Here is a 12559-nt window from a genome sequence, read left to right as displayed (position 1 = left end):
CTGTACCATTCCTCACCCTACTGAACCCTTCCTCACCCTACTGTACCCTTCCTCACCCTACTGAACCCTTCCTCACCCTACTGAACCCTTCCTCACCCTACTGAACCCTTCCTCACCCTACTGAACCCTTCCTCACCCTACTGTACCCTTCCTCACCCTACTGTACCCTTCCTCACCCTACTGTACCCTTCCTCATCCTACTGTACCCTTCCTCACCCTACTGTACCCTTCCTCACCCTACTGCAAACCGAAATTAACCCCATAGACTCCAGAGCTTCCTGACATAGTGCCCACTTCCTGCTTCTCACAGGACGCAGCAGAAACACCATCCAACATGCTTCCTCCTCCTACACACCACATTATATTAAAGTGTGTGTATATAGTGTGACTTAACACTATATATTTCCTTCTGGCATGTTTCCTCTGTCTCACACACATCATTTCCTAACATAAATCCACTCAATCTCCTACTCTATAAGGTCTGTTCTGAGGCAGTGCCAGTACCAGAACCTCAGAGACACATCACCAACACAGCTGGGCTAGTGAGTGGGTGTGAGGAGAGCTAACTAGCTCTCCTCACACCCACCTCTTCCAGTGACCCACCTCTTCCAGTGACCCACCTCTTCCACTGACCCACCTCTTCCACTGACCAACCTCTTCCACTGACCCACCTCTTCCACTGACCCACCTCTTCCACTGACCCACCTCTTCCACTGGCCCACCTTTTTCCCAAACACAGTGTGTCTAAACTCTGGTGTCCAAACACCCAGAGCGCCATAGACCTTCTGTCTGAGGCCAAACTAGGCTCACCCAGCCACATAATAATACACACAGGCACAAACGAGGGCACAGCAGGAAAGAGTGGCCACAGCACTGAAGGGAGTGATTGAAAAGGCTTCTTCTACTTTCCCCAACGCACAAGTGGTTATCTCCACCCTGCTACCACGAAAAGACTTCCACCCTGCCACAATACAGCGTGTAAACGCAAGTATTTCCCGTGACTGTGCCTCAAAACCAAACGTTTTCCTGGCCCACCACTCCACCCTGGACTTGAACAGCCTCTATGACCAGGTCCACCTCTATAAGGCAGCAGTGCCCATCTTTGCCCGAACTCTAAAGGACATCGCTCTCAAACGTATCCCCAACACTTCACACAGGAGCAACAGATCAATAGACACCCCACCCAGACCAGCGAGACACCCTCCCAGACCTGCAGGACCCCCCCTGGACCTACACATAGAGGACCCACGCCAAGAGGAATTACATCCAGACCACCGCACACCCAGACACATCCACACCCCTACCCCAACCAATCAACACCCCCCCACGTCAACCATGCCCACACCCCATTTAGGCCCCCTCAGATCAGACCTATGCCACTCCTGCCCACCCCATGCACCCCACCCCCGCAAAGGCTCTGCTCACACTTACTGGCCTGAGGCCAAACCACGACCAACAACATTGGACACTTTATGGAACAAAAAGCCTTTACTATTTCATCCTGGAATATCCAAGGCCTGAGGTCATCTGCCTTTGGCCTGAAGAGCAGAAACCCGGACTTCACCAAAGAAATCGGTAATACAGACATTGTCATCCTGCAAGAAATCTGGTATAGAGGAGACAGACCCACTGGATGCCCTCTAGGTTACAGAGAGCTGGTAGTCCCATCCACCAAACGACCAGGTGTGAAACAGGAAAGGGACTCAGGGGGTATGCTAATTTGGTATAGAGAAGACCTAACTCACTCCATTAAATTAATCAAAACAGGAACATTCTACATTTGGCTAGAAATTCAAAAGGAAATTATCCTAACAGAGAAAAATGTCCTCCTGTGTACTACCTATATCCCCCCACTAGAATCCCCATATTTTAATGAAGACAGCTTCTCCATCCTAGAGGGGGAAATCAATCATTTCCAGGCCCAGGGACATGTACTAGTCTGTGGCGACCTAAATGCCAGAACCGGACAAGAACCTGACACCCTCAGCACACAGGGGGACAAACACCTGCCTGGAGGTGACAGCATTCCCTCCCCCATATGCCCCCCTAGGCACAACTATGACAACATAACCAACAAAAACGGGTCACAACTCCTGCAGCTCTGTCGCACGCTGGGTATGTACATAGTCAATGGTAGGCTTCGAGGGGACTCCTATGGTAGGTACACCTATAGCTCATCTCTTGGCAGTAGTACTGTAGACTACTTTATCACTGACCTCAACCCAGAGTCTCTCAGAGCGTTCACAGTCAGCCCACTGACACCCCTATCAGACCACAGCAAAATCACAGTCTATCTAAACAGAGCAATACTCAATCATGAGGCATCAAAGCCAAAGGAACTGAGTAACATTAAGAAATGCTATAGATGGAAGGAATGTAGTTTGGAAACCTACCAAAAAACAATTAGGCAACAACAAATTCAATCCCTTTTAGACAATTTCATGGGTAAAACGTTCCACCGTAATAGTGAAGGTGTAAACTTGGCAGTAGAAAATCTTAACAGTATATTTGACCTCTCAGCTTCCCTATCAAATTTAAAAATCTCAAATAGAAAATTGAAGAAAATTAACAACAATGACAAATGGTTTGATGAAGAATGCAAAAATCTAAGAAAGAAATTGAGAAACCTGTCCAACCAAAAACATAGAGACCCGGAAAACCTGAGTCTACGCCTTCACTATGGTGAATCACTAAAACAATACAGAAATACACTACGGAAAAAGAAGGAACAGCATGTCAGAAATCAGCTCAATGTAATTGAAGAATCCGTAGACTCTAACCACTTCTGGGAAAATTGGAAAACACTAAACAAACAACAACACGAAGAATTATCTATCCAAAATGGAGATGTATGGGTAAACCACTTCTCCAATCTTTTTGACTCTATAACAAAGAATAAAGAGCAAAAACATATACATGATCAAATACAGATCTTAGAATCAACTATTAAAGACTACCAGAAGCCACTGGATTCTCCAATTACATTGAATGAGTTACAGGACAAAATAAAAACCCTCCAACCCAAAAAGGCCTGTGGTGTTGATGGTATCCTCAATGAAATGATCAAATATACAGACAACAAATTCCAATTGGCTATACTAAAACTCTTTAATATCATCCTTAGCTCTGGCATCTTCCCCAATATTTGGAACCAAGGACTGATCACCCCAATCCACAAAAATGGAGACAAATTCGACCCCAATAACTACCGTGGAATATGCGTCAACAGTAACATTGGGAAAATCCTCTGCATTATCATTAACAGCAGACTCGTACACTTCCTCAATGAAAACAATGTACTGAGCAAATGTCAAATTGGCTTTTTACCAAATTACCGTACAACAGACCATGTATTCACCCTGCACACCCTAATTGACAACCAAACAAACCAAAACAAAGGCAAAGTCTTTTCATGCTTTGTCGATTTCAAAAAAGCCTTCGACTCAATTTGGCATGAGCGTCTGCTATACAAACTGATGGAAAGTGGTGTTGGGGGTAAAACATACGACATCATAAAATCCATGTACACAAACAACAAGTGTGCGGTTAAAATTGGCAAAAAACACACAAATTTCTTCACACAGGGTCGTGGGGTTAGACAGGGATGCAGCTTAAGCCCCACCCTCTTCAACATATATATCAACGAACTGGCGCGGGCAATAGAAAAGTCTGCAGCACCTGGCCTCACCCTACTAGAATCTGAAGTCAAATGTCTGCTGTTTGCTGATGATCTGGTGCTTCTGTCACCAACCAAGGAGGGCCTACAGCAGCACCTAGATCTTATGCACAGATTCTGTCAGACCTGGGCCCTGACAGTAAATCTCAGTAAGACCAAAATAATGGTGTTCTAAAAAAGGTCCAGTCACCAGGACCACAAATACAAATTCCATCTAGACACTGTTGCCCTAGAGCACACAAAAAAACTATACATACCTTGGCCTAAACATCAGCGCCACAGGTAACTTCCACAAAGCTGTGAACGATCTGAGAGACAAGGCAAGAAGGGCATTCTATGCCATCAAAAGGAACATAAATCTCAACATACCAATTAGGATTTGGCTAAAAATACTTGAATCAGTCATAGAGCCCATTGCCCTTTATGGTTGTGAGGTCTGGGGTCAGCACACCAACCAAGACTTCACAAAATGGGACAAACACCAAATTGAGACTCTGCACGCAGAATTCTGCAAAAATATCCTCCGTGTACAACGTAGAACACCAAATAATGCATGCAGAGCAGAATTAGGCAGATACACACTAATTATCAAAATCCAGAAAAGAGCTGTTAAATTCTATAACCACCTAAAAGGAAGCGATTCCCAAACCTTCCACAACAAAGCCATCACCTACAGAGAGATGAACCTGGAGAGAGTCCCCTAAGCAAGCTGGTCCTGGGGCTCTGTTCACAAACACACCCTACAGAGCCCCATGACAGCAGCACAATTAGACCCAACCAAATCATGAGAAAACAAAAAGATAATTACTTGACACATTGGAAAGAATTAACAAAAAAACAGAGCAAACTAGAATGCTATTTGGCCTTACACAGAGAGTACACAGCGGCAGAATACCTGACCACTGTGACTGACCCAAAATTAAGGAAAGCTTTGACTATGTACAGACTCAGCGAGCATAGCCTTGCTATTGAGAAAGGCCGCCGTAGGCAGACATGGCTCTCAAGAGAAGACAGGCTATGTGCTCACTGCCCACAAAATGAGGTGGAAACTGAGCTGCACTTCCTAACCTCCTGCCCAATGTATGACCATATTAGAGAGTGTTACGTTCCCCAGTTTATGTGTTGTAGTTTGTATGTTTGCATGTGTTTATTTCAGGAAATGGCTTCCTGAAATCCATCAAGCAGCTGATTGGTCGACTCCAGGGCTAATTGGAGAGCTGACCCCGCCCCCTCGTCAAGACGCAGCTGTCTCTCCAATTACCTATACCAGAAGCTATATAAAAGCCAGTGTTCTGTGCAGGAGGAGAGAATTTTGCTGGAAGTAGATTTTGCTGGAAGTAGATTTTGCTAGACGTAGATTTTGCTAGACGTAGATTTTGCTAGACGTAGATTTTGCTAGACGTAGATTTTGCTAGACGTAGATTTTGCTAGACGTAGATTTTGCTAGACGTAGATTTTGCTAGACGTAGATTTTGCTAGACGTAGATTTTGCTAGACGTAGATTTTGCTAGACGTAGATTTGCTAGACGTAGATTTGCTAGGAGGTCATTGCAGAGATTTTGCTAGAGAGATTTGCTAGAGATTTTGCTGGGCTGAGAGTTGGTATGTTTTGTGAGTTTGTTGCTCAGATAGAGCTTATTTGATGTCCTTAGTTTGTTTGTGAAATTGTTTAATATTCTGTTTCATTTGTTCCCAGGGGGGAAGGGGAAGGCACCTAGGGAGTGCTTAAGCAAGAGGCCCGCGGGCATACATATACCCGTAGCATATTCGCTGTCTAGGCACACTAGGTAAGACCTGGGCGGACCACCCCCTTGTATTTTGGTTAGGGCACCAGGTGGTGCTAAATTAGGTAAGTAGTGGGTAGGCAGGTAAGATAGGAGAGGGGTGGCTTTGAGATTTACTTTCTTTGCTTTGGTTCCATCCAGCCCCTTTTCCCCATATTACCGTGTGAAGGAATAAAGTCCTGGTAAACGGTACCACATTCTGCCTGTTGTCATCCTTACTCGCACCTACAGTCCATACCTTTTTCGCTTCACGGAGAGTTTAGTTGTAGCAGGGTGTTGCGTTCCCTCTTCATAGAGGCGTGCGTAACAGAGAGACATATTTCCCTCAGATTACACAGATCCACAAAGAATTCGAAAACAAATCCAATTTTGAAAAACTCCCATATCTACTGGGTGAAATTCCACAGTGTGCCATCAGAGCAGCAAGATTTGTGACCTGTTGCCACAAGGAAAGGGCAACCAGTGAAGAACACGCACCATTGTAAATACAACCCATATCTATGCTTATTTTATCCTGTGTCCTTCACCATTTGTACATTGTAAAAACACTGTATATATATAATATGACATTTGTAATGTCTTTATTGTTTTGAAACTTCTGTATGTGTGATGTCTACTGTTCATTTTTATTGTTTATTTCACTATATATTATCTACCTTACTTGCTTTGGCAATGTTAACACATGTTACCCATGCCAATAAAGCCCCTTGAATTGAATTGACAGAGAGAGACAGAGAGAGAGAGAGAGAGAGCACTGTGTCAAAGTCCCCTTACATCCCTTTAATCATGGTTAGCACATACCAGGGAGGCAGACTGTATGAAGAGGGGGAGGTGGATGGAGGGAGGTTTAACTTGAATGTTTAGTTTTAATGAAGGGAATGTTAAAACTATGACAGCATGGATGGATCTGAATGAAGGAGACTGTTGGTGCTGGGAGTAGGAGGGGTGTTCAAGATGATGGGGTGTGTGTTGGGGGGGGGTGGACTGGGGGATTTGTGTGTGTGTGTGTGGGAGGGATGGCAAGATGTGTTTGAGAAGATTAGGATGATGTTGTGGGGGGTGGGGCAAGATGATGTGTGTCAGGGGATACGGTGTTGAGTCTTAACTATCAGTAACTCTACCATCCTGGCACCGGAACACTGCTCCTCCTCAACCCTTTTGGCAGGGTGGGGAGAACCCTGTGCAAGTACGGAGGGAGGGATAAGTCTGGAGGATGGCATGCATGGCTACCTCCCTCCCTCTACCTCCCTCCCTCCCTCGCTCATTTCTGGAATGGAGAAGAGAAGGCAGGAAGGGAGAAAGGTACAAACTGGAGAATAGAGAACATCCAACAAATACCAAATAGCTGGAACAGTTAAGACGATAATGGAGAGCTGTAACGATGCTAACAGCTGCAAATTAGGAGATACGAAAGAGAACCCTTTGACATGTCAGATATCTTCCTATACTAGGGACCAGATTAGAATCTGTGTCATGTCAGATATCTTCCTATACTAGGGACCAGATTAGAATCTGTGTCATGTCAGATATCTTCCTATACTAGGGACCAGATTAGAATCTGTGTCATGTCAGATATCTTCCTATACTAGGGACCAGATTAGAATCTGTGTCATGTCAGATATCTTCCTATACTAGGGACCAGATAAGAATCTGTGTCTGTCATCTGATGATTTGACTATCAGAGTGGTGAGAGAGATGAAAGCAGACGTGACACCATTGGGCTTGTTTCAATTAGGCAAGTGGAAGGCAGACGGACAGGCCTCCCGCCCAATCAGAACATGTATTATTCATGACGCTGTCAGAGGTAGAGACCCCATTCATAAAACAACCCTGCTTGGAGAACATTTACACCGCAGTTATTATGACGCTTCTTTTTGAACGAAAACAACACAATCAAGTTTCATGCAAACTCAAAAACCAACAATGCAATATACAATGACAATTTAATACTATAAAAAAACACACAAGAATTAAGGAGAAATATGGGGAACACAATAAGTAAGTAAATAAGTATACTATATACAGGGCCAGTTCCAAATAGGTATGTGTTTGGTACATTTTTGGGAGGGGGGGGGATTTTTCGTGTGTGTATGTGTGTGTGTGGGTACAAGGGTCCTGTGTGGCTCAGTCGGTAGAGCATGGCGCTTGCAACGCCAAGCGTCGTGGGTTCGATTCCCACTGGGACCACCCATATGTAAAAGTAGTGGCCCCAGCCGACTTGTAAGTCGCTTTGGACAAAAGCGTCTGCTAAATGGGATATATTATTATTATTATTATGTGTGTGTGTGACAGTGTGAAGGGCCCTGGATGGATGAACACTCAGAGGTGATGAAGACGTGAGGGAGTTGGCAAGACCCCCTTCACTACAGTTACACTATAGCTTAGGTTACAGCATTGCTCAAGCAATGGTGACAATGGACGAAACAGCATTTGAAGTATTTGAAGTTCATTGAAATGAATTTCTGGCTTACAGTTGCAATGCTCTTCAATTTACGCTGTTGCTAAAGGTGGACTGTTGTTTACAGAACACTGTTGTCTGTGTCAGTGTTGCTAACAGAGCTGTAGAATGACAAGGGTGCTTTGGCTACAGCTGAGAGAACAGACAGACAGACACACACACAGAGAGACAGACACACAGACAGAAAGACAGAGAGAGAGAGAGCGAGCAAGGGAGTCAATGAGAGAGAGAGCGAGAAAGAGCGAGAGAGAGAGAGAAAGAGAGAGAGCGAGAGAGAGAAAGTGAGAAAGAGTGAGAAAGAGAGAGTAAGAGAGAGAGCGAGAAAGAGAGAGTAAGAGAGAGAGCGAGAAAGAGAGTAAGAGAGAGCAAGAAAGAGAGAGTGAGAAAGAGTGAGAGAGAGAGAGTGAGAAAGAGAGAGTGAGAGAGAGCGAGAGAGAGAGAGAGAGAGTGAGAAAGAGAGAGAGTGAGAAAGAGAGAGTGAGAGAGAGAGAGAGAGAGAGAGAGAGAGAGAGAGAGAAGAGAGAGAGAGAGAAAGAGAGTGAGAGAGAGCTAGAGAGAGAGAGAGAGTGAGAAAGAGAGAGAGCGAGAAAGAGAGAGAGCGAGAGAGAGAATCATCAGGTTATTGTTTCATGTTCGCAGTGTGGCTTTGGCTGCCCTCAACGAGTCAACTGACTAATAATCTGCTGCTGCCCTGTCGGCAACAACACTGAAATGTGTGTGTGAGAGAGAGAGATGGAGAGGGGAGGGAGAACAGAGAGAGAGAGAGAGAGAGAGAGCAGTGAGAGAGGGCAGAGGGAGAGTGAAGAGTGAAGAGGGGGTAGAGGGAGAGAAAGAGGTATAGCCAGAAGGAAGAAGAATGAGAGAGAAAGAGAGCATACCAGAGAGGTAGAGGGGAGAAAGGGAGTAGCTATGAGTAAAGAGGACAGACAGACAGACAGACAGACAGACAGACAGACAGACAGACAGACAGACAGACAGACAGACAGACAGACAGACAGGGGGAGGGAAAGCAACAGGAGGGTGAGAGAAACAGACGGTCTTGTCACTGAATGTGTGTAACCTGATCTACAGCATTCATCTGTCCAGCTGTCGCCCTCACTCTCCCTATCCCTGTCACCCTCACTCTCCCTATCCCTGTCACCCTGTCCTCCCTCTATCCAAACTGTTTCTGCAGTCACTGTCCGACCCAGAAAGGGAACGAGAGAGAAAAAGAAAAGGAGAGAGAATGGGAGAGGAGAGGAGAGGAAGAGAGATGAATGAAGAGAGAGTAGAGGAAGGGGGAGGGAGAGACAAAGAGAGAAAGCCAGGAAAGAGAGAGATGATCGGATGTGTAGCCACAGGTAGAGAGAGCCATATGGTTAGTTTTGGCTGCAGCCATGTAGCCATGAGGCCGAGATCATTTCTGTGGAAAACACCCGGACTCATATGACATCTCTCCTGTTGTCTTTTCTGTATGTACAGTAGCTTTGGGTTGGGGATTTGCTTGATGCCACTGGTTAGTTAGTTGGCTACCGGTTGCTGTGGCCCACAGTATTTGGCTGGCTTGGTGTGGCCTGTCGTGCCGATGTAGTGGATGGGTTTGATGCTCTCCTGAACCGTTGGACCAACCTGCCCCCTTATTCACCCAGCGCCAAGCGGCATGCATACCAGACGGAAGGAGTGGGGGAGGGGGTGGCCGAGGGACCGAGGGGTACTAAAAAGGAAGGGAGGTGGGGGAGGGCAGGGGTAGTTTCTGGCTCCACCTATGTCCTCTACTTGCCAAAAGCAGCAGGGTTTGACTTTGACAGGGATCACAGCACCAGCTGGGTGAAGGAGAGGAAATATAAACCATGACTTTGACAGGGATCACAGCACCAGCTGGGTGGAGGAGAGGAAATATAAACCATGACTTTGACAGGGAACACAGCACCAGCTGGGTGGAGGAGAGGAAATATAAACCATGACTTTGACAGGGATCACAGCACCAGCTGGGTGGAGGAGAGGAAAAATAAACCATGACTTTGACAGGGATCACAGCACCAGCTGGGTGGAGGAGAGGAAATATAAACCATGACTTTGACAGGGATCACAGCACCAGCTGGGTGGAGGAGAGGAAATATAAACCATGACTTTGACAGGGATCACAGCACCAGCTGGGTGGAGGAGAGGAAATATAAACCATGACTTTGACAGGGATCACAGCACCAGCTGGGTGGAGGAGAGGAAATATAAACCATGACTTTGACAGGGATCACAGCACCAGCTGGGTGGAGGAGAGGAAATATAAACCATGACTTTGACAGGGATCACAGCACCAGCTGGGTGGAGGAGAGGAAATATAAACCATGACTTTGACAGGGATCACAGCACCCGCTGGGTGGAGGAGAGGAAATATAAACCATGACTTTGACAGGGATCACAGCACCAGCTGGGTGGAGGAGAGGAAATATAAACCATGACTTTGACAGGGATCACAGCACCAGCTGGGTGGAGGAGAGGAAATATAAACCATGACTTTGACAGGGATCACAGCACCAGCTGGGTGGAGGAGAGGAAATATAAACCATGACTTTGACAGGGATCACAGCACCAGCTGGGTGGAGGAGAGGAAATATAAACCATGACTTTGACAGGGATCACACCATCAGCTGGGTGGAGGAGAGGATTGATATGGTCAACAGTATGACAGGATGGATGGAGTCAGAAATCAGGAAGAGCTACAGGGATTGGAGAGACAGAAGGAGAAGGATGGGTACATAGATACATATATGTAGAGATGGAATCACCATGGTTTTATTCAATCTGAAATCTACAATTTTTACTGACTTTGACCTAAAATGTCAAATTTTCTGAATACCCAGTAGGGTGGAATATGGTAGGTACACAGTGTCTCTAAGAGGAGGGGGATTGAGAAGGAAAGAGAGAGAAAGAGAGAGATGAATGGAGGGCTAGTAGTAGTTGTATCCAAGGAGGCACCATCTAGCGTCTTCGGTTTACACTGATTCCCCCCTCAGGCCCCATCTCCAGCTGGTACTGCTATCACTGTGGGACCCACCTGACACCCCAGCACACACAAACTCACACACACACCCGACCCCCCAGCACACACACACACACACTCACACACACACACCCAACCCCCCAGCACACACACACACACTCACACACACACACCCGACCCCCAGCACACACACACACACACACACACCCGACCCCCAGCACACACACACACTCACACACACACCCGACCCCCAGCACACACACACTCACCCGACCCCCCAGCACACACACACACTCACACACACACCCGACCCCCCAGCACACACACACTCACAGCCTCCTATTTATAACCCCCTCCAGATTCCAGACCACGTTGAATTGAAGTTATGAATCCCCAGGCCACCGGCTGATAGCGCCCACACACACTGAGGGTCAACAGTACCTCCACGCCCCAACACACACTGAGGGTCAACAGTACCTCCACGCCCCAACACACACACACTGAGGGTCAACAGTACCTCCACGCCCCAACACACACACACTGAGGGTCAACAGTACCTCCACGCCCCAACACACACACTGAGGGTCAACAGTACCTCCACGCCCCAACACACACACACACTGAGGGTCAACAGTACCTCCACGCCCCAACACACACACACACACTGAGGGTCAACAGTACCTCCACGCCCCAACACACACACACACACTGAGGGTCAACAGTACCTCCACGCCCCAACACACACACACACACACTGAGGGTCAACAGTACCTCCACGCCCCAACACACACACACACACACACACACTGAGGGTCAACAGTAACTCCACGCCCCAACACACACACACACACACTGAGGGTCAACAGTACCTCCACGCCCCAACACACACACACACACTGAGGGTCAACAGTACCTCCACGCCCCAACACACACACACACACACTGAGGGTCAACAGTACCTCCACGCCCTAACACACACACACACACACACCAAAGTTAGCTCAGTTAATGAAGAATACATTCCAAACCCACACTGTCAACACACTCAGAGCCATAAACCTGGGAAATCAACAAGGACCCTCCCCTTCTCTCTCACACACACACACACACACACACACACACACACACACACACACACACACACACACACACACACACACACACACACACACACACACACACACACACACACACACACTCAGAGCCATAAACCTGGGAAATCAACAAGGACCCTCCCCTTCTCACACATGCACACGACCCATCACATCCTGGTTAGAAATCAACAACTCTTTTTGTTCTTGAGTCTCTCCCTTTTCTGTGCCTCAGTCTACCTCCCTATACCACTCCCCCTAATCCACACTTACCCTCCTTCCCATACCTTCCTTCCCTCTCTCTCTTCCTTTCCCTGTTCTCTCCTCTCCTCTGTGTGTTTAAGCAGCCTCCATTAATACCTGCATTCCAACAGCCTGAAGAATGTCTTAACAATGTAGTTCTGTCCCTCTTCCTACAACCACAGCTACTGAGAGAGGGGGGGGAGACAGGGAGAGACGTTGATAAAGAGGTGGGGAGAGGGTGGGGGGAGGGGGGGAGGGAGAGAGGGAGAGACGTTGATAAAGAGGTGGGGAGAGGGTGGGGGGAGGGGGGAGAGAGGGAGAGAGGGA

General features: G+C 47.0%; 1 protein-coding gene and 1 non-coding gene across 3 annotated transcripts in view; one reads left to right on the top strand and one right to left on the bottom strand.

Annotated features, from left to right (window-relative positions):
• The window catches only part of LOC135520513 (basal cell adhesion molecule-like), a 120976-nt gene that overhangs the window by 94999 nt on the left and 13418 nt on the right, over nucleotides 1–12559 (bottom strand). The window lies entirely within an intron of this gene.
• On the top strand, nucleotides 7572–7647 carry trnaa-ugc (transfer RNA alanine (anticodon UGC)). Its single transcript has one exon. It is a non-coding gene; the product is annotated as a tRNA-Ala (tRNA).

This window comes from Oncorhynchus masou, chromosome 29, assembly GCF_036934945.1.
Source record: "Oncorhynchus masou masou isolate Uvic2021 chromosome 29, UVic_Omas_1.1, whole genome shotgun sequence".
In the NCBI taxonomy this organism is placed as follows: Eukaryota; Metazoa; Chordata; class Actinopteri; order Salmoniformes; family Salmonidae; genus Oncorhynchus; species Oncorhynchus masou.
Note: the sequence above shows the minus strand (reverse complement) of the source record. Positions and strands in the feature narration are given on the sequence as shown.